At 43.4% G+C, this 23952-nt stretch overlaps 1 long non-coding RNA gene across 2 annotated transcripts in view; it reads left to right on the plus strand.

Annotated features, from left to right (window-relative positions):
* LOC108636975 overlaps positions 1-9311 on the plus strand; it is a 30743-nt gene extending 21432 nt beyond the window's left edge. Inside the window, exons 1-3 of one of the 2 annotated variants that reach the window (XR_001918668.1) lie at positions 6165-8206; positions 8300-8485; positions 9109-9311. This is a non-coding gene — a long non-coding RNA (uncharacterized LOC108636975). Of the gene's footprint in view, positions 1-6164; positions 8486-9108 lie in introns of those variants that run through there. The other variant, XR_001918669.1, reaches the window with a different exon arrangement.

Raw genomic sequence — 23952 nt, forward strand, 5'->3', positions numbered from 1 at the left:
GTCAAGACCCAGAAAAACTGGAGGAGTGAACAAAGTATTTCTTTTCCAACACTCACTGTCTCTCCCTTACTCTCCCCTGGTGAGCAGCCTCGGGGGCCTGCCCTGTGCCACGTGCTCTGGACTGAGTTATCAATGATTCATAGGAAACTGACCTGTGTACATCCCACCTTCACATATACATTCCACAAGGGCAGGGCCCTTGCCTGTTTTGTCTACTGCTATGTACAGGCACTTTGACATGTGACTGGCATGTAGAAGACACTCAGTATAGATTTGTTGAAGTTTTAATTCCTCAGAGTGGAACGTGATCAAGGGTGATGACCTCCGATAGCCAGAGCATGTATCTTCCACTCCCTTCCCCTCCTCCTAGCATCAGTCTGCTCACCCCTGGAATCTGGATTTAGGGAACACCCCTGATCATCTTAGCCAGGTCCCTGGCACTGCAGAGATGGGGGGCTGGAAAAGGGGCACCACTCTCCCTCCATTGCTTTCTGCCACAGTGTTCAAAGAGACGGACCATCCCTGTGCCCAGCAAGGAGACAGATATACAAAGACTCTGCAGGCCACCTCTACAAAGCTTCAAGGCCAAGGTCTCAGTTCAAGGGACACCAAGTAAGGAGATAGAAACACCAGATGGGGTCCTTTGGTGACTGGGTCCAAATGCCTCGTGCCAGAAACCAGAAAATAGTGTTTTTTGTATATATAGCAACTGGCCTAGGGCCTCATTCCACCAGCTTCAGAGGGAAATAAATCTTGTTTGTTTAACAGACCCAGTGGAAGAATGTCCTGGCACAATGCCCGACACCCAGTGAGCACTTAATAAATATTTATTGAATGAATGAGAAAGATCTTGAGCCCAGCAATATATTTCTTGGCTGCAAGTGGGGAAAGGTAAAAGTCAGATTTGTGAAGCCATACATCCCGTCTCCTCCCCACAACCCACACACAGAAAAGAGCGAAAAGGAAAGCAAAGAAACATGTCATTAGAGCAGTAGGAAGAAGCCACCTCCGCTCTGCGACTTGGGTCAAAGCAGTTAACCTCTCTGGGTCATAACTGCTTCATTTGTATAATGGAAAATCTGGGCTTGGAGAGCCAGTGCTGAGCTGCTATGGCTCTGAGTTTCTCTAAGGCACAGTCCCTCACACCTAATTACAGTTTGCCTGCGAAAGGCAAGTGGCCTATCTTTATCAGAGCAGGAACAAGAAGGAAAAGCCATTGTCATTCAAATCACGGGGTTGACCTTTCTCTCAACCTCCTGCTTTGTGCAAGCAGCCCAGTTACAGAACAGATATTCTTCTTTAGGGCTATTTTTTTTTAGTAACATTGGGAAGAGGTTGAAGAGGAAAAGCTTCTGGTGAAAACATGCCCTCCTTTTCAGGTTGTAATTTTTCATGTTCATTACAGTGGGAAACCCTCTCTCCAAGGACAGTGCCAAATAAGAGGGCAGCAAGGTTTCTCCACATGGAACTCAGTCTGCTGCTGGGGTGGAAGCAGCTGGTATTCAAGAATTAGGTGTAGATTTACTTTTGAAAGGAGGTAGACAAGGGGAGAGCAAAGAGCAGGAAAAAAGCCTCTCTGCCTTTTCAGTTTTGTGGACAGTAAAAATTGTCCTTCTGAAAAGAGCAAAAGGAAGAGGTGGGGGAAAAAAGTTTTTAAAGTGAAAAGAAAAAAAATTATTCTTTTGTGAAAATAAAGCACTTATTTTCAGCACCTATAATACTGGTGATCAGCACAAAAATCCTTACTGAAAAGAAGGCAAAGAAATCAAAATTTGTGCTAGGAAATTTCAGGAGTGTTTAATAAATGTCACATAGCAGAAGGATTCCATGTTCAAATTAGTTTGGGGACTTTGCGGTACTTCTCAGAGCCTTTACTGTACAAAGGGGCATGGTGACTTGAAAGAAAGACTTTACCTCTGGCGAGCAGAGTTTTCAGAAGATGCTTTGGTAAACACTGCCTTATAACTCATTTCTCTTACTTGAAGGCAAATCATGCAAATGAAAAAGAATTATCCTCTCTAGTTTCAGAAGAAAAAACAAGATCAACACATGTTGAAAATTACTCCTTTGGGACAATGGAATTAACAATTTAGTTTCAATATTGAACCTTTGCATGGAAGTTAGAGGGCAAAAGATCCGGGCTTGATATATTGATGCACTTGCTGACGATAACAGCTGTTCCCAAATGAAGAAACCTATCATCAGGAAGACTGAATAACTTGTCTCTGGAATAAAAATAATGGCCACCCCAGATGGAGTGTTTGCTCTGTTATGATTCTGTGCTAAACAACATTACCTATGTAGATACAGATAGAGATATATATAAAACAAGCAAGTATATATGGTATGTATGAATTTATATTTATGTTCATACCCACTTTTTTATTTAATCTTTATAACCCTACATAAGAAGATACTATCACTTATCTTCATTTTGTAGATAAGTAAACTAAGATTCCAGAACATTGACTAATTTGCCCAAGCCCGCATATAGAGTAAAAAGCTTAGCATAAGTTCAACTACCAGTCACAAAACCCTGTAGAAAGGATTTTGGTATAGACAAAGAGTGTTCTATGCTGGAAAATATGGAGGGCAGGAGGAGAAGTGGGTGACAGATGATGAGATGGTTGGATGGTATCACCAACTCAATGGGCATGAGTTTAAGCAAGCTCTGTGAGATAGTGAAGGACAAGGAAGCCTCGTGTGCTGCAGTCCATAGGATCACAAAGATTTGGACACAGTGACTGAAAAACAATGTGATTTACGGGGTCCTTACAAATAGTTATGACTAATTTTCCATCCACCTATATAGCTACTAATAATAGTATTTATAAAAACACTGAATTCAACTTGTAAACATACTAGCGGCTGCTATGTGCCTAGCATTGTAAAGAATGAAACTGAAAACAGCAAGGCAATCAAACCAATCAATGCTAAAGAAAATCAACTCTGAATATTCATTGGAACAACTGATGCTAAAGATAAAGCTCTAATATTTTGGCCACCTGATGTGAAGACCCAACTGTTTGAAAAAGACCCTGATGCTGGGAAAGATTGAGGGCAGGAGGAGAAGGGGTGATGGAGGATGAGATGGCTGGATGGCATCACCAACTTGATGGACATGAGTTTGAGCAAGCTCCGGGAGTTGGTGATCAACAGGGAAGCCTGGCATGCTGCAGTCCATGGGGTCACAAAGAGTTGGACACGACTGAGTGACTGAACTGAGCTGTCCTGTGAAGCCTCAGGCTTTGCACATAATGGTTACCATTGAGGCAGAATGTTCTGGATGGTTGTGGATCTGAAGCTGTTGCAACGGTGAGCTGAAGTGACAGGAAGTTCCTGTGACAAGGGTAAAGAGCACACAGAGTGCTCATATCTAATCAGCACTAAGTGCTGGGCTGCATATTTGCCACATAGCATGAATAGCTACAATAAAATACAGGGAAAGGTGCCCTGATTAGCTTCAGCAGCATGAGTAGTCAGGACTACACCTGGATATGAACCAGACCTACAGAAATGCCTCAAGTAGGACTAGGTAATCCAGAGACAAAGGAAGGTAGGCTAATCTGAGCTTTGAGAGTCCTCATAAGTGTGGATGCAGGTTGAATCACAGGGAAGGAAGAAAACCTTTTGGAAGACAATTTCCAAGGCATTTAGACTTTTTGTGACGTGGTGGCGGTGGTAGCTGAATCGCTAAGTTGTATTTGACTCTTTGTGACCCTATAAACTGTAGACTTCCAGGCTCCTCTGTCCATGGGATTTCCCAGGCAAGAATATTGGAGTGAATTGCCATTTCCATCTCCAGGAGATCTTCCCGACCCAGGGATCAAACTTGTGTCCGCTGCTTGGCAGGCAGATTCTTTACTACTGAGCCATCAGGGAAGCCCTAATTTGCTTGATAACATATCGTTTATTGTTTCATTCTCTCCCTTTCTGACTTTCCCATTCCCTTACAGTGTTTCCTTGGATCATCTCCCAAATTAAGCACTTGCCCTCAAATCCTTGTTCAGGGTTGCTTCTGGGGGAACCCCACCTGGACTTGGACTCCCAGGCCCTGGCAACCTGGGCATCTAGCTTCAGTACTACATGACCTAAATGATTCTGAGAGTTTTACCCTAGAGCAGATAAAGAGTTAGAAACAATCTAGAATTTGTTCTGAGGCCACTAGCAATGGCCTCCTATGTCCAGCAAGGTGATGGGAAGGACATTTGAGGCCATCCGGTTTTTTTCTTTACAGATGAGAAAATTGAGGCTAGCAAGGTTAAGAGATTTATTTAAGGTCCCAGAGGCAGGAGGAGACAAGAGACAGTTTTTCGACCATAGTGGTTAGGAGCCAGGCTATTTGAAGGCAGGCCCCTGGGTGTGAGGCCACACTTGCAGTTTGTGTGATTTGTAGAAAGCTATTTAAGTTCTTCAAGTCACCATTTTCTCATTATAAAGTTATAAAGGGCTTCCCTGATGGCTCAAGCAGTAAAGCACCTGCCTGCAATTCAGGAGACATGGTTTCAATCCCTGGGTCGGGAAGATGCCCTGGAGAAGGAAATGGCAACCCACTCCAGTATTCTTGCCTAGAATCCCCATGGACAAAGGATCCTGGATGGCACGGATCCAGGATCAGGATCCAGTCCACGGGGTCACAAAGAGTTGGACACTGCTGAGCTCACATGCACATAAAATTGTGAAGATCGAGTGAGATAATCTGTATAAAGCATTTAGCACGGCACTCACTGGGATGCTTTCAGCTCTATATAACAGAAGACCCCACTAAGAGTACCCCAAAAACAACATTAAGGAATCACAATGATAAGCTCAGAACTGGGGCTGCTCTCAGTCTGGTCAAGGAGGTTCTCATGTCATCAGGGACTCATGCTCTCTGTGTTCTGCTGTGCCATCTGCAATGTAGTCTCCCCTGATGGATGCAGAATGAAAGACGACACTCCTGGCAGCACCACCTCCGGCAACAGCAATCAGCAGGAGAGCAGGTTGGCAGATTCTCCCCAAGATACCCTTTACATCAAGGAAGAAGACATTTCCCAGAAGCCCCCTTGCGTTTCCCTAGCCAGGTCTGCATTGCACTCCATCCCTAATCCAGTCCCTGACAATAGAAGTCCAGGGAGCATGACTGGCTTAGATCAAAGCACCATGCTCCTCCTGGTAGAGGGGTTCAATCACTTCCCTGGAACACACCAGGGGGAGGGTCCAAACGAAAAGCAGGACTCTTCCCGCAAGAAGGAGGGGTTGGTGCAGACTGACTGCCAGGTTAGGAGGCAACCAAGTCAACCACAATTGCCGAGTTTACAAAGGTGTTGAGTAAATGCTATTTTTAGTGTGATGCACAGTTCTTTGTGCATCTATAAAATTACAACTCTTTCTTTGGTTTAAAGCTATTGACCTTCAAAGGCAAAATTATCTAGTAGTATAAGTAACACTCTGTCTTAACCATCATTTTGTCTGGTTGGTTTTAGCTTTGTATTTTTTAAGACTCTTTTTTAAAGAGCAGTTTTAGATTCACAGTAAAATTAAGAAGGCACAGAAACTTCCCATATACCCCTACCCACACATGTGTAGCCTCCCCCTTATCACATCCCCACCAGAGCGGTGTGTTTATGACAACTAATGAAACTACATTGACACAACATCACCCAAAGTCCATCATTTACACTCAGGCTAACTCTTGGCATTATACATTCTACAGGTTTGGACAAATGTATGACATAGTATTTTCACTGCCCTAAAAATCCTCTGTGGTCCACCTATTTGCCCCTCCCCTTGGCAACCACTGATCTTTTCACTGTCTCCACTTGTTGTTATTCAGTCACTCAGTTGTGTCTGACTCTTTGTGACCCCATGGACTGCAGCACGCCAGGCTTCCCTGTCCTTCACCATCTCCCGGAGCTTGCTCAAACTGATGCCATCCAACCATCTCATCCTCTGTTGTACCCTTCTCCTCCTGCCTTCAATCTTCCCCAAAATCAGAGTCTTTTCTAACAAGTCAACTCTTCATAGCAGATGGCCAACGTATTGGAGTTTCAGCTTAAGCATCAGTCCTTCCAATGAATATTCAAGGTTGATTTCCTTTAGGATTGACTGGTTTGACCTCCTTCCTTGCAGTCCAAGGGACTCTCAAGAGTCTTCTCCAGCACCACAGTTCAAAAGCATCAATAGTTTTGCCTTTTCCAGACTGTTGGTTTGTCAGTGTTGGTTTGTCCAGTATGAAGTCTTTTCAGTTTAGTTCCTTTCCCTCAGTAGTATGTTAAGTCATGTTTTACTTTACATTATAGGGAAGTTTTGTAAAGGGGAAAAGTGGCTATGGAGCTGGGAGAATAGATGGAAGAAAGGAGAAAGAAGGGCATGGTACCAGAAAATGAATTTCACAGGCATCCCGCTTTTGCCTAGGGCCTGCTCTGAGCTGGGCTTTAAAGAATGGATTTTACACTCGCACTTGTCCTCCTGAAATCCAAATTCCCACCTGTACAATGAGACCTTCAAACAAAGAGCAAGTCAGAAAACAAATCCTGCAGGAGCCTCTTCTAATAGCTGTGCCTCTTAGTGCGTATCGCCTGGTGGGGGCCCTAACTGATTTTGCTCACCCTGACGTGGCTAGCACAGCAGAGGATCAGGATGGGAAGAGGCCCATCGAGACGTTCCCAGGTTTTGTCACGAATGCAAATCTTAACCCTCAATGAGCGTCTTTCATCTATCAATTTTTTTCACCGTGAAAAAGGACTCTTACCTTGATATTCATCTAGGCCCCTCAGCTGACAGGATCTTTTAGCCTGAGTGTTCTCTGTTCCCCTTGACTCCTAACTTACTTTTTCACTATTGAGGGAATCTGGTTGACCTTACCAGACTACTAGTAAGGACCTCCCCTTCAGGTGAGGCACAGCCCCAGCCAGTCAGCAGGAAGTAGGCAGTAGAGAGTCACGTCATGCTTGCCTGTGTGACATGACCTGTGAACAGGGGCAGGCTCCATTCTCTTGAAGGGGATATGGGAGAAGTGGGTGGGGGGCAGGGAACCAGACCAAAGTATATGGGAGACAGAGGCATTAATTTACTCAGGAGCATTTTGCCAGAAGAACTAGAGAAAGGTTCCTCTGGCTCCTCCAAGAGGGAGCTACTCCAGTGAGCAGCAAATATGACTTTAGATCTAAGGGATGGTGTTTCTGAGGGACCCAGAAAATGTCTGCTTCCCTCCCCCTTGTTTACATCCATTTCAGGGTTTTCTGTGAATCAACAAACAAACAATGAAGGCGGGAAATGGGAGAAGAGAAGCTTGCTGAAGTCTAAACATGGGAGCCTAGTCTGAAGCTGCTGCCTTCCTCCAGATTTGGCAAAGTAGTCTCTCTAGACTTTTACTCCCTACCTTATTCCTTAGATTGGAACTCAAATTTCTCTAGGTCTTGAGTCACAGAATTATAAATAGAAAAGAGCAAAATACACCACCTTGTGTTCAGATCTAGAAACTGAGACCCAGAGAAGCCCTGTGACATGCCTAACTGCTGGAACTTGCCTTGAAATTAAGTCTTTAGCCTGGCTCTTCATGTGTTCTGGTGCCAGGGGAACCTCTCCATAGCTGCCCGAGAAGTCTCAGGGTACAACAGCTGCATAGGTGCCAAGAGTATTTGCAGACACCAGGCGTGGGAGCCTGGAGAGTGTCTGAGCTTTCAAGTGCTCACAGCTGATGTAGGTAGAAGCAGCGTCATCCCAGCCTGATGAGGACCACCTGGAGAAACCAGAGACCTGAAGCCCAAGACACCCCACCTTCCTCACACAGCCTGAAGATTGATTCAGGGAAGTTACACCTCCCATAGTGTGACATGCAACTGTTATTTCTTGAAAGAGTACCCGTCAAAATCACTAGTCATTAAAAACGAATCAAGGTAAGGTTAAAAATTACAAAGGTGAAGACTTAATCCAACTAGTTTACCTGAAGGAAGGGAAGATCAACTCTTGGGCAAAACCCATCCCAACGGTGAATAAAAGAATCCAGACACTCAGCCATTGCCCTTCCCCTCGGTTTTCTCAGGAATAGGCAACACCTCTTTGATGGAAGAGATCTGGGTTCAGATCCTGCTTACTAGCCATGACGACCTGGCCAGGCAACTGCACTTATCTGAAGTTCTGTTCACTCTTCTACATGATCTGGGACTATTGTGAGAATTCAGAGATAACGTACATAAGGGGCCCAGCTCTGGATGGGCACAGAGTAAGTATTAATGAAATAGTCGTGAATTTGGCTGTAACCGTCATTATTTGACCACTGTGTGCCCATATCTAACCATGACCATCACCAACCTAGGCAAGCTGTTTCAACAGGTGAGAAGCAGGCTTTGGTTGGACAGAGCTGCCTGGACTTCACATCCCAGTAACAGCACAGAGCCAGCACTGGACACTGGTTAGCTTAAAGCATGGATCTTCAACCTCAATTAATATTTTTGGACTGGATACTTCTTTGATTGAGAGACCTAACCAGCCTTGTAGGATGGTGAGCAGGATTTCCCAGCCTCTACTCATTAAATGCCAGCAGCATCCTTCTCTAATTGTCACAACCAAAAATGTTTCCAGGCATTGCCATATGTTCCCCCAGAGGCAAAATCACCCTGGTTGTACTGCTGGTCTAGTGACATATCAGGAATGGGTTTCTCAGGTGGGGTCAAAGAATCCATCCAAAGTTTCTGGTTACAAATCACCTGCCCAGGGTTACCTTTCTCTGGCAAAGCAATGAAGAACAGTCACCTCATATATTTTATAAGCACTGCATTCCAAGGGAGGAGAATGAACTGGGGAAATAATTTGGTGGGCATGTAGTCTGTGACTACTCATTGCTGCCTGATGAAATGGTAAGATTTTCTGAAGCTCAAGCATAGACCAGATGTTGGCAGGAGCCCCTTGTTCCTGGTTAAACACTGTAACTGGTCAGCAGCATTCTTTCCAAGGATATTTATCACTCTCCAGGTAAACATACCAAGGCACTGCTCCAATCCCAGGGGCCTATGCCTGCAGAGGGCCCTTTAAACAAGAAAATAAAGGAGTAAAAGAATAAAGGAAGCCCCCATTTTTTCCTTTTTTTTTTTTTTTACTTAACAATTTATTTTCTCACAATTCTAGGGGCTGAAGGGTCCAAGATCAACATTCTAGCAGATTTGATTTCTGGTGAGGACCCTCTTCCTGGATTGTCGACAGCCACCTTTTCACCATGTCTTCACGCTGAGGAAAGAGGGGGAAGCTGGAGGTCTCTAGTGAATTTAAAGTTTATTTTAGATGGCAGTATGGTTGATTAATGATGTTGCATTAGTTTCAGGTGTACAGTAAAGTGGTTCAGTTATACATATACATTTATCTGTTTTTTTTTTCAAATTCTTATCCCGTTTAGGTTGTTACATAAAACTGAGCAAAGTTCCCTGTGCTATACAGTACGTTTTTGTCGGTTGTCGTTTTAAATACAGCAGTGTGTACATGTCCATCCCAAACTCTCTAACTATCCCTCCCCTGACCCATTGCCTGGTAACCAGAAGTTCATAACCCCTCCTTTTCATGTCACCTTCTGTTGACCTGTGTGACTCAGGTTTACTAATACATAGGCTCAATAAATAGCATTTTAAAAATTAGCAGGCTGTGATTGAGACACACCCCTGGCCAGGAATGGGTTCCCTTGGTCCCGCTGGTTGCTCACTGTTGGAACCTCCAATGACCTCCAGGAGTACACTGAGAGAGCCCTCTGAGTCCTGCTGTGGCCCAAGTGTCTCAAAAATATGCAGAAACTAGTTCTTTCCAGGTTCAGGGGGCTAAAGTGATTCCACTGGGAGTGAAGAGAATTAACCCGCATCAGCCACACAAACAGCACCCCAAGATTTGATGGGCCCAGAGGGAAAGGGTACGAGAAAGGAAGTAGGTGAGGTACAAACATACATTTAGTATGTACCTTACAGTAAGTAAGACACTTTTTCAAATGTTACCTCCTTTACTTGTCACCACAGAGGGAGCTAGCATTATCCCCAACATCACTGACAATAAATTCAGAAAAGTTTGGCCAGCTGAGACTGGTCTTTGCCACACCTGGGCCTCCCAGCCCTGGCTGCAGAGTTAAATCACCTGAAAAGCTTTAGAAAAATAAAGATGCCCAAGCCCCAGCCTCCACCAATTCGGTCAAAGCCCTCACAGTGGAGCTAGAAAAGTTCCCAGGTGATTATAGTGGACATGAAGGGTCTGGAACCATGACTCTTCCACAAGGAGTAAAGAAGGGAGGTGTGAACAAAAGGACGAGACAGTGGGTGACTGCTCTCTGTGTCCGGTTATCCACCCCCAGAGCCGCATAGTGCAAAGGACACTCCTCCCCCCACCGCCCACACCAGTAGGTGGCGCTAGGAGAGGTCAGGCAATTTTAAGGTATGCCAAATCCACAAATCCTGCACGCCCTGTGATACATTCCAATAGGAACTGCTTTTGCATAATGGACTTTTCCATACAGTCAGCACTGCTGTCTCACTTTATTCCTATAGAGAACTGGTTCTCGGGCAGGGGACATTGGACAATGTCTGGAAACAAGACTGCTTCTCACTACTTGGGCAGAGTAAGGAGGTGCTACTGGGGATGCTGCTAAACACCTTACAATGCACAGAACAGCCTCCTGCCACAAAGAATTACCCAGCCCTGAACAACAGCAGTGAAGTTGCGACACGCTGCTGTAAAGAAACAGCAGTCACCACTAGGGTAGACACAAAGCCTTGAAGACAACCCTCCTTCAGGTCAGAAGCCTGTCTCTGACCAGGCATGCTTCAAAGAATCACAGAATCTTACAGCAGGAAGAGACTTCAGAGACAATGAGCCCAACTGAGACTCAGCTGGGTTTTTAGAAAAATCCTAGAACAAAGATACACAGTGTTTACCAAAGCACATTATAATGCATTGCTGGTTTGACTTTCCACCCAGATAGTACATGTGCTGCAAATTAACTAAAAATGGTATTCCTTAATAAGAATTCTTATTCATTGATTTAACAAATATTTGTTGGGTGCCCAGTGTGTTCAGGGCATGGTGCCAAACTTCCCTGCCAACACTGTCATCCACCCTGGGATAGTCCTCTTAATGTTCAAGCCCGATATAAGATCTGGGTGGTGGGGTGGGAGGTGGGAGGGGGGTTCAGGATTGGGAACCCATGTACACTCATGGCAGATTCATGTCAATGTATGGCAAAATCAATACAGTATTGTAAAGTAAAATAGAGTAAAAATAAAAATTAAAAAAAAAAAAGATCTGGGTGGGATATACAGACTCAGAACCCAGCAAAATCACCCCCAGCTGGATTTAAGGTGGTTTTATTGTTTTCTGGTTCATTGGGTAACTTGACAACCTGGAATCAGGTGTGCAAAGAAGTGAAGGAGACACATTCAAGAATCAACTCTCCCAGAGGCTGCATGGGGCAGCAGGGAGGGGGGAATGTGAGGCTCAGCACAGCCTGAGGCCCAAGGACAGATGCCTAGCATTCCTCCCACTGCCCAAAGATGCCCCCTGTCCCCAGCCCAGCCTACTCCAGCTCCCTCTCACATCAGGCAAGTGACAAGCTGCAGACTCTGACCACCCAGCACCCAGCCACGGAGCCCAGGGCTCTCCTCTTCCCCCACTCCGCCTCCTCACTACCACACGGTTATTGACAAGAATAAGCGCTCCGCGGTAACTTGCCACCGAAATGAAAACTGCTCAGGGGGAAGGAATTGAGAACATTTTGTCCTTCAGAGTCACAAAAGATTTAAGTCATTCTCCCTATCGGAGGTCTCATTTACCCTGAGCGGAAACAACAGCAAAATAAACACCTGTCGAATGGATTGAGCAATAAAGGGAAATAAATGCTGCAGAGGCAAACTGCTGGGGGCAAAGAGGAAGACACGAAGCCGCCATGAGGAAGCCTGTGAGTGTGGGGTGCTGGACTCAGGGTGATGCCGGAGGCGGCAGCCAGGGACCACTCTCCGGCTGGCTCCCTGAGAGTCCCTGTGCCTGTGACTATGGCTCTCCCTGCCAGAGACCACAGCTCCCAGCCGCCCTGCCCACCCCACAAGCTGCTGAAACCTGGCCGGAAACAACTGTCCCTGATGTGAAGTGAGAACTGCCCAGACTCATCTGCACGGCGGGCCTGTGATCTCAGCAGACACCCCCAGGATTTCACCTGACTCCCTGCTCCTTCTTCAGAACTCTATCTGGAAGTTATTTCCTCAGAGATGTTTCCTCTAATCCCATAGGTTCATCCTTGCACTCAATAAATATTTACTGAATGAATAATATTTACTGAGCAGCCCCGAGGGTTAGACGCCCTATGGGGCTTCCCAGGTGGTGCTAGTGGTAAGAACCTGCCTGCCAATGCAGGAGACATAAGAGACACGGGTTCAACCCCTGAGTCAGGAAGATCCCCTGGAGGAGAACATGGCAACTCACTCCAGTGTTCTTGCCTGGAGAATCCCACAGACAGAGGAGCCTGGCGGGTTACGGTCCATAGGGTTGCAAAGAGTCAGACACCACTGAAGCAACTTCGTAGCAGCAGCAACAAGGGCGTATGATCTCCCACAGCAAATCTCTTCTCCTTTTTAACAATAATGATGGTAATTAACCACTTATATCATTATTTCATGGGGTCCAGTTCCCACCCCCAACTCTCCAGCCCTTCCAGAATGTAGAGCTACAGGAGAACAGGAGCCAAATCTGTCTGGTTGACTCTGCTCCATCCCACTGTTGGTGCCTCCTGGGTACTGCGACATAGTGAACGAACAAGTGAACATACACATAAGCAAACAATCAAAGATATTCTATTTCTCAATCTAAGTCCTCAAAAATCCTTACAGGATAAAATCCTTATTTTATCCTTACGGCATATGTCAAACTGGACGAGCCTCATTTCAAGAGCTGACAGCCACACATGGTTACCATACAGAAGAGCACAACAGTGGGCTCCACCAGGGTCTTACCAGCGTTCTGGTTTGCTGGTAAAGTAGGAGAAAACTTAAGCTCTGCTACAGCAGAAGACAGGGCTTTCCAGATGGCTCAGTGGTAAAGAATCTGCCTGCCAAAGCAGGAGATGTGGGTTCAATCCCTGGGTCAGAAAGATTCCCTGAAGAAGGAAATGCAACCCACTCCAGAATTCTTGCCTGAAAAATCCCATGGACAGAGGAGCCTGGTGGGCAAAAGAACTGGACACAACATAATAACCAAACAACAACAGCCCTTACGCTCCTGCTCGTTAGACAGCCCGGGGCCAAACCTGGCTCTGCCACTCACTACTTGCCCAACCTGGGTAAGTTATGTGACCTCCCTGTACTTCAGTTCCCTCTTCTATAAAGTGGAGGTATTTTAATAACAGTACCTGCGTTGAGACAGAGATAGCAAGAACAACGAGCTAAGACCCATCAGCCCTTAGAACAATGCCTGACACATAAGCTCACGGTAGTATCAGACACTGAATATCTTATTACATGTTTGTATCACATATAGATATTCACACTCCACTTCCTGCCACAAGAAGGCAGCCTGAGTTACCCCACATCGCATGGTTACAACAAAAGAAAAACCAGTATACATGGTAGAATTGCATCCTGAACACATCAGTTACAAGCAAAGCCCACTGGGGGCCCCAAGAAAAGTAAGCCAGAGTCTAGGTGATAAGGTCTAACCTTTTCCTTTGTGCGTCATGTAGGTCCCTTTGCTCTTAGGGTGTTAAGTCCAGAAGCCTCACATTTGGCCCTTCAGCCTGGAGTTGTTGTTTATAACAGGACTGTGCCAACATCTCAGCTCCAGGGCTGTGTGCAGAAACGTTGCCCAGGACATTCAAGATGGCTGTGGTGAGCCGTGTGCAGAGGCAATGCTCTCGGCTCTGCAATCTAGAGCCCGAGCAGCACAGCTGTGCCTGATACCACAATCCCTCCACCCACTCTGTGCTGGTGAGATCCCTATCAAGCAGCCCCCACTAGTCTCTCTGGAGAGAGTGAGCTTTAGAGGCCACTTTCACATCTCTTCATTCTTTGATTAAAGACTAAAACTTTGAGTGGAAGAACTCAGTCTTGTTCTGTTGGCTTGGGCAACACTGAGCAGAAGGACCTTTGTTAGGGACCCACTTGGGTCAGTAACGTATTCCTTCATGTATCATAGCAAATGAGACTGATTGTGGATGTACAAATTGTGCAGGCTAGTAAAAAATTTAAATCTGCATAGAAAATTTAGACTCTGCCATGACACACATTATCATTGGTGAGAACAGAAAGCCCTCATTTAAAGAAAAACCTTGAGCAACTTTCTACAGGTTGTTTTAATGTAGTTCTCACATCTGCTAAATTTAAATTTAAAACGTTAAATCTCATCGTACAAGACAGACAAGTTGTGTCCTTTGCAATCCAGCAAAGAAAGCAAATGACCTTTACATTTGATTTCCTGTCTGGAGCATAAAGTCGGTTTTAGAAAGCTGAGCATTCAGCAGGTTCCAGATGCAAGGCAGATGCTGGAACCCTGGCTGCTGTCATTATATGGCTTTGGAGCAGAGGGGTGCCACATTTGGATTGAGGTAACAGTACCTACCTTGGAGGAACATTGTGAAATTCAATTGAAATAATACGAATGGCAATGCTTGACCCAAAGTAGGTATTCAATCAATGTCATTAGGGAAACACAATCTGATGTCTGGATCTTATTAGTGATGCCACAATCTCATTAAAAACACTTCTATATTAGAACTAAAAATGTGTTCTAATTCTGCCCTTTTTGACTATACAGAATGAGTCTAATTTCTCCTCCCAAAAGCACCCAAATATACGAGAGTGACCTTTCGTATCCTCCCCACCAAACTTCTCTTTTCCACCTAAACACAGTCAATTTCCTCCAATAAGACAAGAATTTGTTGTCTTCAAAGTAACTAGAAGCATCTGAGCTCTGGTGGTCCCAAGACACACCTCAACACATCTCAGCACCGATAATATGCCAGTAGTCCTGGAGGATCCCAAACTCGGTCTTGTGGGATCAGGTTAACCTAATGCTTTCTTCTTCATATAAAATTCAAGGAACTTTCTCCACATGCTCTCCCCATTCCCAACACTGACTGCAGACACTGCTTTGTTTGAAAGAGCCTGTTTCAGGACTAATATGCTCTTCACAGTTGAAATCCAGCCCTGAACCTTTGAAGTGACATTTATTGTGGTCTTGGGAAAGGCTCAGCAGAGGTGAGAAGTGACAGCTGAGGGTGATAAACCAAATGCAGCTCAGTTTTCATTTAAGGGCAAACTGTCATCCAGTCAGCCTGGCTGAGTCACCAGCCAGCTCGGGCCGCTTGAGATTTCTTATGTAACTGGTAAACAGATCACTGAATGATGACAATTTCTTCAACTGCTAGGATGAACCGTCGGCTTCTGTTCTCTGCTCAAACTTGACATCTTAAGCTGCTGGTTAGAGGAGAGTCGTGTTAACAAAAACATTTCAGGACTAATCATAATCATAAAGTCTCTTTTAGAAATGATGCTGTTTGAACAGCGTGTTCACCACACACCTTGTCTGTTCTGCTTCCCAAAGCACTGGATAGGACGTTGTAATACTCTAGCATTGACTGTCCAGTATGGTAACCTCTAGCTACATGGGGCCACTGAGCACTGGAAATCTGACTTGTCTGAGATTTTAAGTATAAAATATTACAGGATTTCAATGATTTCATACAAAAAATTATAGAATATCTTATATAACCTTATATTGATTTTATATTGAACTGATATTCTGGATATATTGAATTAAGCTAAGCAATTATTAAAATTTCACCTTTTTAAATACTTTTTTTCAATGTGATTACTAGAAAATTTTAAGTTGCATATATTATTCATAATGTGGCTTCTATCACATTTCAGTTGAAAAACACTAGTCTGGAAGGCAAGATGGGAGCTGGAAATGCCTCATTTCTCTGACTCTTCCTCTGGGTTCAAACTTAGGAAAAAAGGGACCTACTTCAGAACCTATCACTCTCTTTAGTTCTATTTATTGGTTAGACTAGAACAGTGGTCCTCAAACTTCAGTGAACATAAATGCTACAAACTGAACTATGAAGCCCCAAGAGTTATACATCGAATCTCTAACCCTCCCCCTCCCACCATGTGACTGTATTGGAGATAAGGTCTTTAAAAGAGGTGATTAGGGTTAAATTTGGAGAAGGCAATGGCACCCCACTCCAGTACTCTGGCCTGGAAAATCCCATGGACAGAGGAGCCTGGTAGGCTGCAGTTCATGGGGTTGCTAAGAGTCAGATACAACTGAGCAACTTCCCTTTCACTTTTCCCTTTCATGCACTGGAGAAGGAAATGGCAACCCACTCCAGTGTTCTTGCCTGGAGAATCCCAGGAACAGGGGAGCCTGGTGGGCTACCATCTATGGGGTCTCACAGAGTCGGACACGACTGAAGTGACTTAGGAGCAGCAGCAGGGTTAAATTAGGTCACAGGGGTAGAGCTCTGATCCAATAACACTGATACTCCTGGGTATATATTATAGCTGTAAAAACCAAAAACACTGATTTGAAAAGATACACACACTCCAATATTCATAGCAGCATTATTTACAATAGCCTAGATATGGAAGCAACCTCAACATTCAACAAAGATGAATGGATAAAGAAGAATATATTTGTGTGTGTGTATATATTCTTGTGTGTGTGTATATATATATATACATATATAAATGTATGTGTGTATACGTATACACATACATACACACAATAAAATACTATGCAGCCATTAAAAAAGAATAAACTTCTGCAGCAACACAGATGTACTTGGAGGGTATAACACTAAATAAGGCAAGTCAGAAAGAAAAGACAAACGCTGTATGATACCACTTATATGTGGATTCTTAAAAAAATACAACGAACTAGTGAACATAACAAAACAGAAGCAGATTTTCAGATATAGAGAACAAACCAGTGGTTACCAGTAGCGGGGAGGGACAATAGAGGGCAGAGAAAGTGGGAGGTACAAACTATTATGCATAAAATAAGCCACGAAGATAAATTGTACAATAGGGGGGAACATAGTCAATATTGTAGAATAACTATAAACGGAGTATAACCTTTAAAAACTGACCTGTAACTTACACAATATGGTAATCAACTACACTTCAGGAACACAAAACGGAAGAGGAGGAAACGCCAACCCTGTGCTCCACCACGTGAGGACACAGGGAGAAGGTGGCCATCCTCAAGCCAGGAAGACAGTCTTCACCAGAAACTAAACCCTGATGGCAACTCAATCTTAGGTTTTCCAGACTCCAGAATTGTGAGAAAATACATTTTTGTTATCTAAGCCCCCAAGTCTGTAGTATCTTGTTATGGCAGCTTGACCAGACTAAGGCAATAAGCATCACCTGCGGAACTTATTAGACATACAGGTTGTTGGGGCCTGTTCCTGACTCTATTGATCTGAGATAGGCCTGGAAATCTGCCTCTTTTTCACAAGCATTCTAAGCATTCTATCTATATTTCGATGTGCCCTACTCCAAAAGAAACATCATTATCTAAACTCCTGTCGGTGCTGTTACAGTCAGACTTGACAGCCCTGAACCGAATCCCTAGCTCTACCACTCCAGCATGCATGCTAAGTCACTTCAGTTGTGTCCGACTCTTTGCAACCTGCCAGGTGCCTCTGTCCATGGGATTCTCCAGGCAAGAATACTGGAGTGAGTTGCCATGGTCTACTCCAGGGAATCTTCCTGACTCAGGGATCAAACCCAGGTCTCCTCTGTCTCCTGCGTTAGTAGGCAGATTCTTTACCACTAGCGCCACCTGGGAAGCCTACCACTCCAGCAGTGGTAAACCAAATCAAGCTCATAGCTTGATTATGAGCACCCTCTTTTGGTAAAACATTTTGAGCATGCAACCGGCTGAGCACTATACTTAATAGATTACATATGCCCAATGGGGCTTCCCTGGTGGCTCAGTGGTAAAGAATCTGCCTGCCAATGCAGAAAACGGGTTCAATTCCTGGGTGGGGAAGATCCCCTAGAGAAAGAAATGGCAACTCACTCCAGTATTATTTCCTGGGAAATTCCAAAGACAGAGGAGACTGACTAGCTACAGTCCATGGGGTTGCAAAAGAGTCGGACACAACTTAGCGACTAAATAATGAATCATTTGCTGAATATTAACAAAGTTAATTTTTGCATAATAACACAGGTATGAAGTGAAGCTGTTTTCTTTTGGGATCCCAATGGATTATCTTTAGCCTGTGGAGGCCTCTCACTGAACAAGTTATAACACGTCATATATTATATGGAGTTCTTGCTTTTGCCCAAGCTATTCCCATTCTGCCTTCTCTGCACTTAGAAAATGCCTATTTATTCCTCAGGCTTCAACTCATAAATCTCCTCTGAGCTGCTTTTTCTCCCCTCCCCCTCCCACAGACAGCATTTCAGCCCCTCTTTGCAGCACCTCTATGGACTTACCACACCAACTGCAAATATTTGTTTAACCTGTCAGCTCCTTGTGGGCATGGATTGTGCTTTATTTATCTGTTTCGCCTGTGCCTTGCACACAGCTCCTGGCGCAAGGTATGCACTTTTTTTAATGTTTGTAAAATGAGCAAACCAATGAATGAAATGCAATTAATCAATACTTTCAGCAAGTCATTGCCCTTTGCAGAAGTAGAATCACCATAGTGTGCGTGAGAAATAACCCACATAAAGGCGTGCAGCCTGAAGCTATCTGAAGCCATGCTGGGCTTTAACTTTGGGTTTACAAAAGCACGTATAATTCACGCCAAGCTGAGGATGAAAGCAAAGTGAGCAGCCTAAGCCACACGCAGCTTAAAGAGCAGAGGTTTCAGGTGTTTATTTTTGTTTTTGTTTGTTTGTTTTTACTGCTGTTTTTAATTATTTATTTGTATTAAAGTCAGGATGCTCCTGGCAAAGGAATAATGGATGGTGTGTGAGAGATCTCAGTGCATCTTTGTGGGGCAGGACAAAGATGGAAGGGAAACAAGAGGGCTTTTAGAAGCAATATAATCTGTGAGCTACATCCAGGTCTGTACCACACAAAAGGAAGGAGTCACTTGGTCCAAACTCCAGAAATGTTACAGTTCAAAGTATCGTCTTTAGGAAATTTAAACCTGGCTTGGCTGTGTAATGACAAGTGTCCTCTGTAAAGTCTAAACCTCACTAGTTAGGAGTTGGTCTCCCCATTCCTTCTCATGCATTCTGTTGTCTGCCTCAAGCTTCCCTATCAGGGCTCATCATGAGTGGCAGCAGGAACCTGGCTGGAAGAATTCTCTTGGCTGTGCTTTCTCATGTGCTGGGACCCATAGGAGAAGAGAAATGCTTTGTTACTTCCCTGTTTACATAAAAGCTTTTCCTTTCAGCAGATACTTGAAAGAAACCAAATTGTACATAACCCATTTATCTTCTCAGACCCACTTAAAAAGATTGACCCTATGATATACTAGAAAGTAAAATATACATCTGCTTATGAATCAAAAGTGATTTATGAATCACTTTTTGAGGTGATTAGCAAGCAACATTAGCAAGTAGAAAGGTTTCTATGTTGCTCCCCTAAGAGTAGGGTTGCCAAATTTAGCAAATAAAAATATAGGACACCTGGTTAAATTTGAATTTCAGATAGACAATGAATAATTTTTTGGTATAAACATGTCCCAAATATTGCATGTGTCCTGCATTTTATCTGGAAACCTTACCTGAAGGGGGATAATCTCTATATAACCCTCAGGGGGAAAATTTCTCTCTGTGTCTCTTTGGAAATGTTGATCACTAGCTGAGAGGAATATGTTAATAAAAACATACATCTGAAAAAAAAAAAAAATGTCTGAGACCTCAGACAGCTGAGTTCTCTTTCAGTTCACACTCTAACTCATCAGTGTTTCATCCCAAATACCGAGTATGTCTCTCCTGGTAGTGTGTTTTCTTTGTAGCATAGCAGATTTCTGAAGATCAAATATGTTACCTGACAGGAGGACCTGATGCAGGCAATTTCATGTAGCAGTGGCAGATACAAGGCACTCAAGAGGGATTTCTGTCCTCGCTGAGCCTTTCAAAATGTTGCTGTTACCACCTCTACCTATGTTTAAAGGCTGTTCTGCATCTGACTTGTTGTTGTTCATTTATTAATATCATATCTTGTGGCTGCTTCCAAAATGGAAGCAATATGCATTAAAGAAGAATAAAAATCACCAAAAGTAAATATCATGTGAGCTTCCTGAAAGCCGAGGCAGAAAATGAAATGCGGCACATTACATACCTCTCACTGCTGGGTACACAGCACCGCTGCCTTCTCAGAAGAACTGAAGTTCTTCTCGGTGTTAAATTCCAACACACGCATGCAAAAATGTGCTTGTCCAGCTGCCCCTTCAGAACTGTCCTTCCAGAACTTTCAGAACAAGGTCTTTTGTTAAGAACTCTGCAACAGAAACAAGACTCTGCCTACAAAGTTAAAGTCCTTTGATTGGGAGATCCCTTTTGGGAAGCAGGGTACTAGCATAGCGTCAACACAAAACAAGGGGAAGTTAAAGAAAAAAAAAAAAACTGGCGGAGCTTGGTCACAAATGTGAAAATAGGCTTAATTTAGTTCATAAGTGAGAAACACTATAGAGCCTAAATAAAGGCTCTCCACAAAATGTTCTTCATTATTTTCATTCATCAGTGTAAACAGGTGGCTTGGTTTCTTCTGTAATTCTTCTGAAGCTAGTGAGACAAGATGATAACGTTCCAAGACAATGCTAAATTACTAGGGCTCCTTATTAGAAAGCAGCATTTTTCTTTTCAGGGTTGCTGCCGCTGCTGCTGCTAAGTCGCTTCACTCATGTCGGACTCTGTGCGATCCCAGAGACGGCAGCCCACCAGGCTCCCCTGTCCCTGGGATTCTCCAGGCAAGAACACTGGAGTGGGTTGCCATTTCCTTCTCCAATGCATGGAAGTGAAAAGTAAATGTGAAGTTGCTCAATCGTGTCCAACTCTTAGTGACCCCATGGACTGCAGCCCACCAGGCTCCTCTGTCCATGGGATTTTCCAGGCAAGAGTACTGGAGTGGGGTGCCATCGCCTTCTCCGAAAGAAAGCTGAGCATCAAAGAACTGATGCTTTTGAATTGTGGTGTTGGACAAGACTGTGGCGGGTCTCTTGGACTCCAAGGAGATCCAACCAGTCCATCCTAAAGGAAATCAGTCCTGAATATTCATTAGAAGGACTGATGCTGAAGCTGAAACTCTAATACTCTGGCCACCTGATTCGAGGAACTGACTCATTGGAAAAGACCCTGATGCTGGGAAAGATTGAAGGTGGGAGGAGAAGAGGATGACAGAGGATGAGATGGTTGGATGGCATTACCAACTTGATGGACATGAGTTTGAGCAAGCTCTGGGAGTTGGTAATGGTCAGGGAAGCCTGGCGTGCTGCAGTCCATGGGGTCACAAAGAGACTGACATGACTGAGTAACTGAACTGATTTATTAAGGATCAATATAATATATTGTTATATTAGAAATTAAAGCTGAAAATTTTAAAATACATTTGTTAACCTTATTAAGAAAAAAATATAATACACACAAACACTTTTATCAAACACATTTGGAAAATTTTCATTTTCCAAAATGAAAACATTAGTGAGAAGAGTGGTATTAATACACATTTTTGAAAATCTCTTTAATGCCTAGATAGCTGGACTGTCATATTTGTTTCAGTATTTGATCTGCTCCAATAATCATGTCATGTAACATCTGGAAAAAAACCCATACACTCATGAGAGAATGAGAGCGAAAAAGGAAATAGCAACTTAGTATTATTATTAAAATCATTTTGATCTCACAGACCCCCTGAGTGTGTCTTGGAAAGTACTAGGGTTCCCTCAACACATTTTGAGAACCACTGCATTTGGATAAGACTGACTCCTATAATAGCAAAATTAAGTTTACTATCTAGTGAAGAAGGACTAGGATTATAAGAGTAATTAAAAGTTCCATTCTATATATATACATAAGCTAACAGAAGTATAAAACAGTATCTATTTTAAGAGGCTCAAAATTTATTTTGCAATAGAGTAATGGGGTATGTGCATTACTCTTCAAAACATCAATTGCTTCTCTTACAAGCTTCTCCTCAATGGGCCCACCCAACAGATTCTTTCTACGGGAAGATTATACTTTTCCCACCTGACTATGTTCATGTCAGCCATCTGACTCACTTTGGCCAATAATGTGAGTGGAAGTGACATGTGCTACTTCTGTGCAGAAGTTTTAATGGCCATAAATGGATGCTTTAATGGATAGATAATTCTTCCATCCCTCATCTCCTCTCCCTCGAGACTCACAATGTCCCAGGAAATAGATGTTTCTTCAGCCTGAGTCCTGAAATGAAGGAAACATCGAGCGGAGAGACAGTCAATTCATGAAGTACAAGCAACCGAATAGTCCACTGAGATTTTTGGAGTTATTTGTTGCTGCAGCATAACTTAGCCTATGGTGACTGATAAAGGTAGAATAAAATAAGTACAGAAAAGCTTACACATCAAAGAAGTGTCATAATAATTATTCCCATGTCAATATACTCAATTTTTCAACAAATATTTAATTGAACATAACCAGCGTTATGGAGTCAGGCTGTATGCTAGACACTGAATATCCAGGGATGACTATGATACTCTCTCAGCCTGGAAGGAGGTGATAGAAAGCACAGCTTTGACATTACCAACACGGGAAGCTTAGCTCTGCTACACACAGCTATATGACCTTGGGTAGGTTTCTCTGAGCCTTATTTTCTCACCTGTACGGTGGAGATGATAATACCCACACTTCATATGACTATGAGGATTAAATGATATGATTATGTTAGCTATGCAGCAGAGAGCCTGGCATCGTGTGTATTTACAGTCAAGATTATTTTCCTTCCACCTTTGTCTCCCCATTTCCCACCCCCCACTCCTAGATGAGGGTCTTGGGATTCTGAACTTAGCTCTATCTACTGGATCTCTCAGTTTTCTGAATTTTAGTCTCTCCAAAGATTAAAAATTGCATATGTACAACATAACGTATACATACACAAATATATTCATTTAGTCTGTCACTCAGCTTATTAAATACTATACTCATTTTACAAATGAGAAAACTCAAGCAGTGAGAGGTTGAATAACTTCCCCAAATCATATGTCAGCACATATATATTTAATCTCATTTTCTTAATGGCTGATAATATTCAACAGTATTAACAGATTATGATTTACTTAACCACTCCCTTTTTGATGGGCATTTGTAAGATGTGTTATGCGTTTACTATAACAACAAAGAGACGTCCTCATAAATATCTTTTTACACATCTATAAATCCATCTTAAGATAAATTCTTAGAACTGGATTCCTAGGTCAAAAAGCACAGAAATTTTAGTTCTGATAGGTACCATGAGACTGCCTTTTAGAAAGTCTTTGCGGTTTTATACTCCTGCCCCTGCCCTCAGGAAATGAACATGCCCTTTCTGGAGAGCCTTATCTATACTTAGCCTGTGTCTCTGGGTCTGGATCATGTTTCCAAGAACACTTTCATTAGGTACTGCTTAGGAAAGCTGCTGCACAGACAGCACCCATTTTGCTTGTGTGTGTGTGTGTGTGTGTGTGTGTGTGTGTGTGCATGCATGCCTGGTGGGTTAATGCCTTCTTCTTCTGCTCTCACACACAATGTATTTGGGAAATCTGGCTGGAAGTGGGCTTTGTTCTGCTCTGAACTACACGAGAATAATTTATCTGTCTGAAAGGTAACTTGTATATTGATCCAGGAACATTGCAGGAGTGTAGCTTTTTCATTGATTATTTGATAATGGGTCATTTCATTTCTATCTACTTCTGATTTCTCTAACTCAGACAAAAAACCAGGTAACCCTAAGCACATGATTCATCTCAGTGAAAAGCGTTTGCCTGCCAATTCATATTAACTCAAAAAGTGACTCTGCAAACCTTTAAGTCAT

This window comes from Capra hircus, chromosome 10 (assembly GCF_001704415.2).
Source record: "Capra hircus breed San Clemente chromosome 10, ASM170441v1, whole genome shotgun sequence".
Classification (NCBI taxonomy): Eukaryota; Metazoa; Chordata; class Mammalia; order Artiodactyla; family Bovidae; genus Capra; species Capra hircus.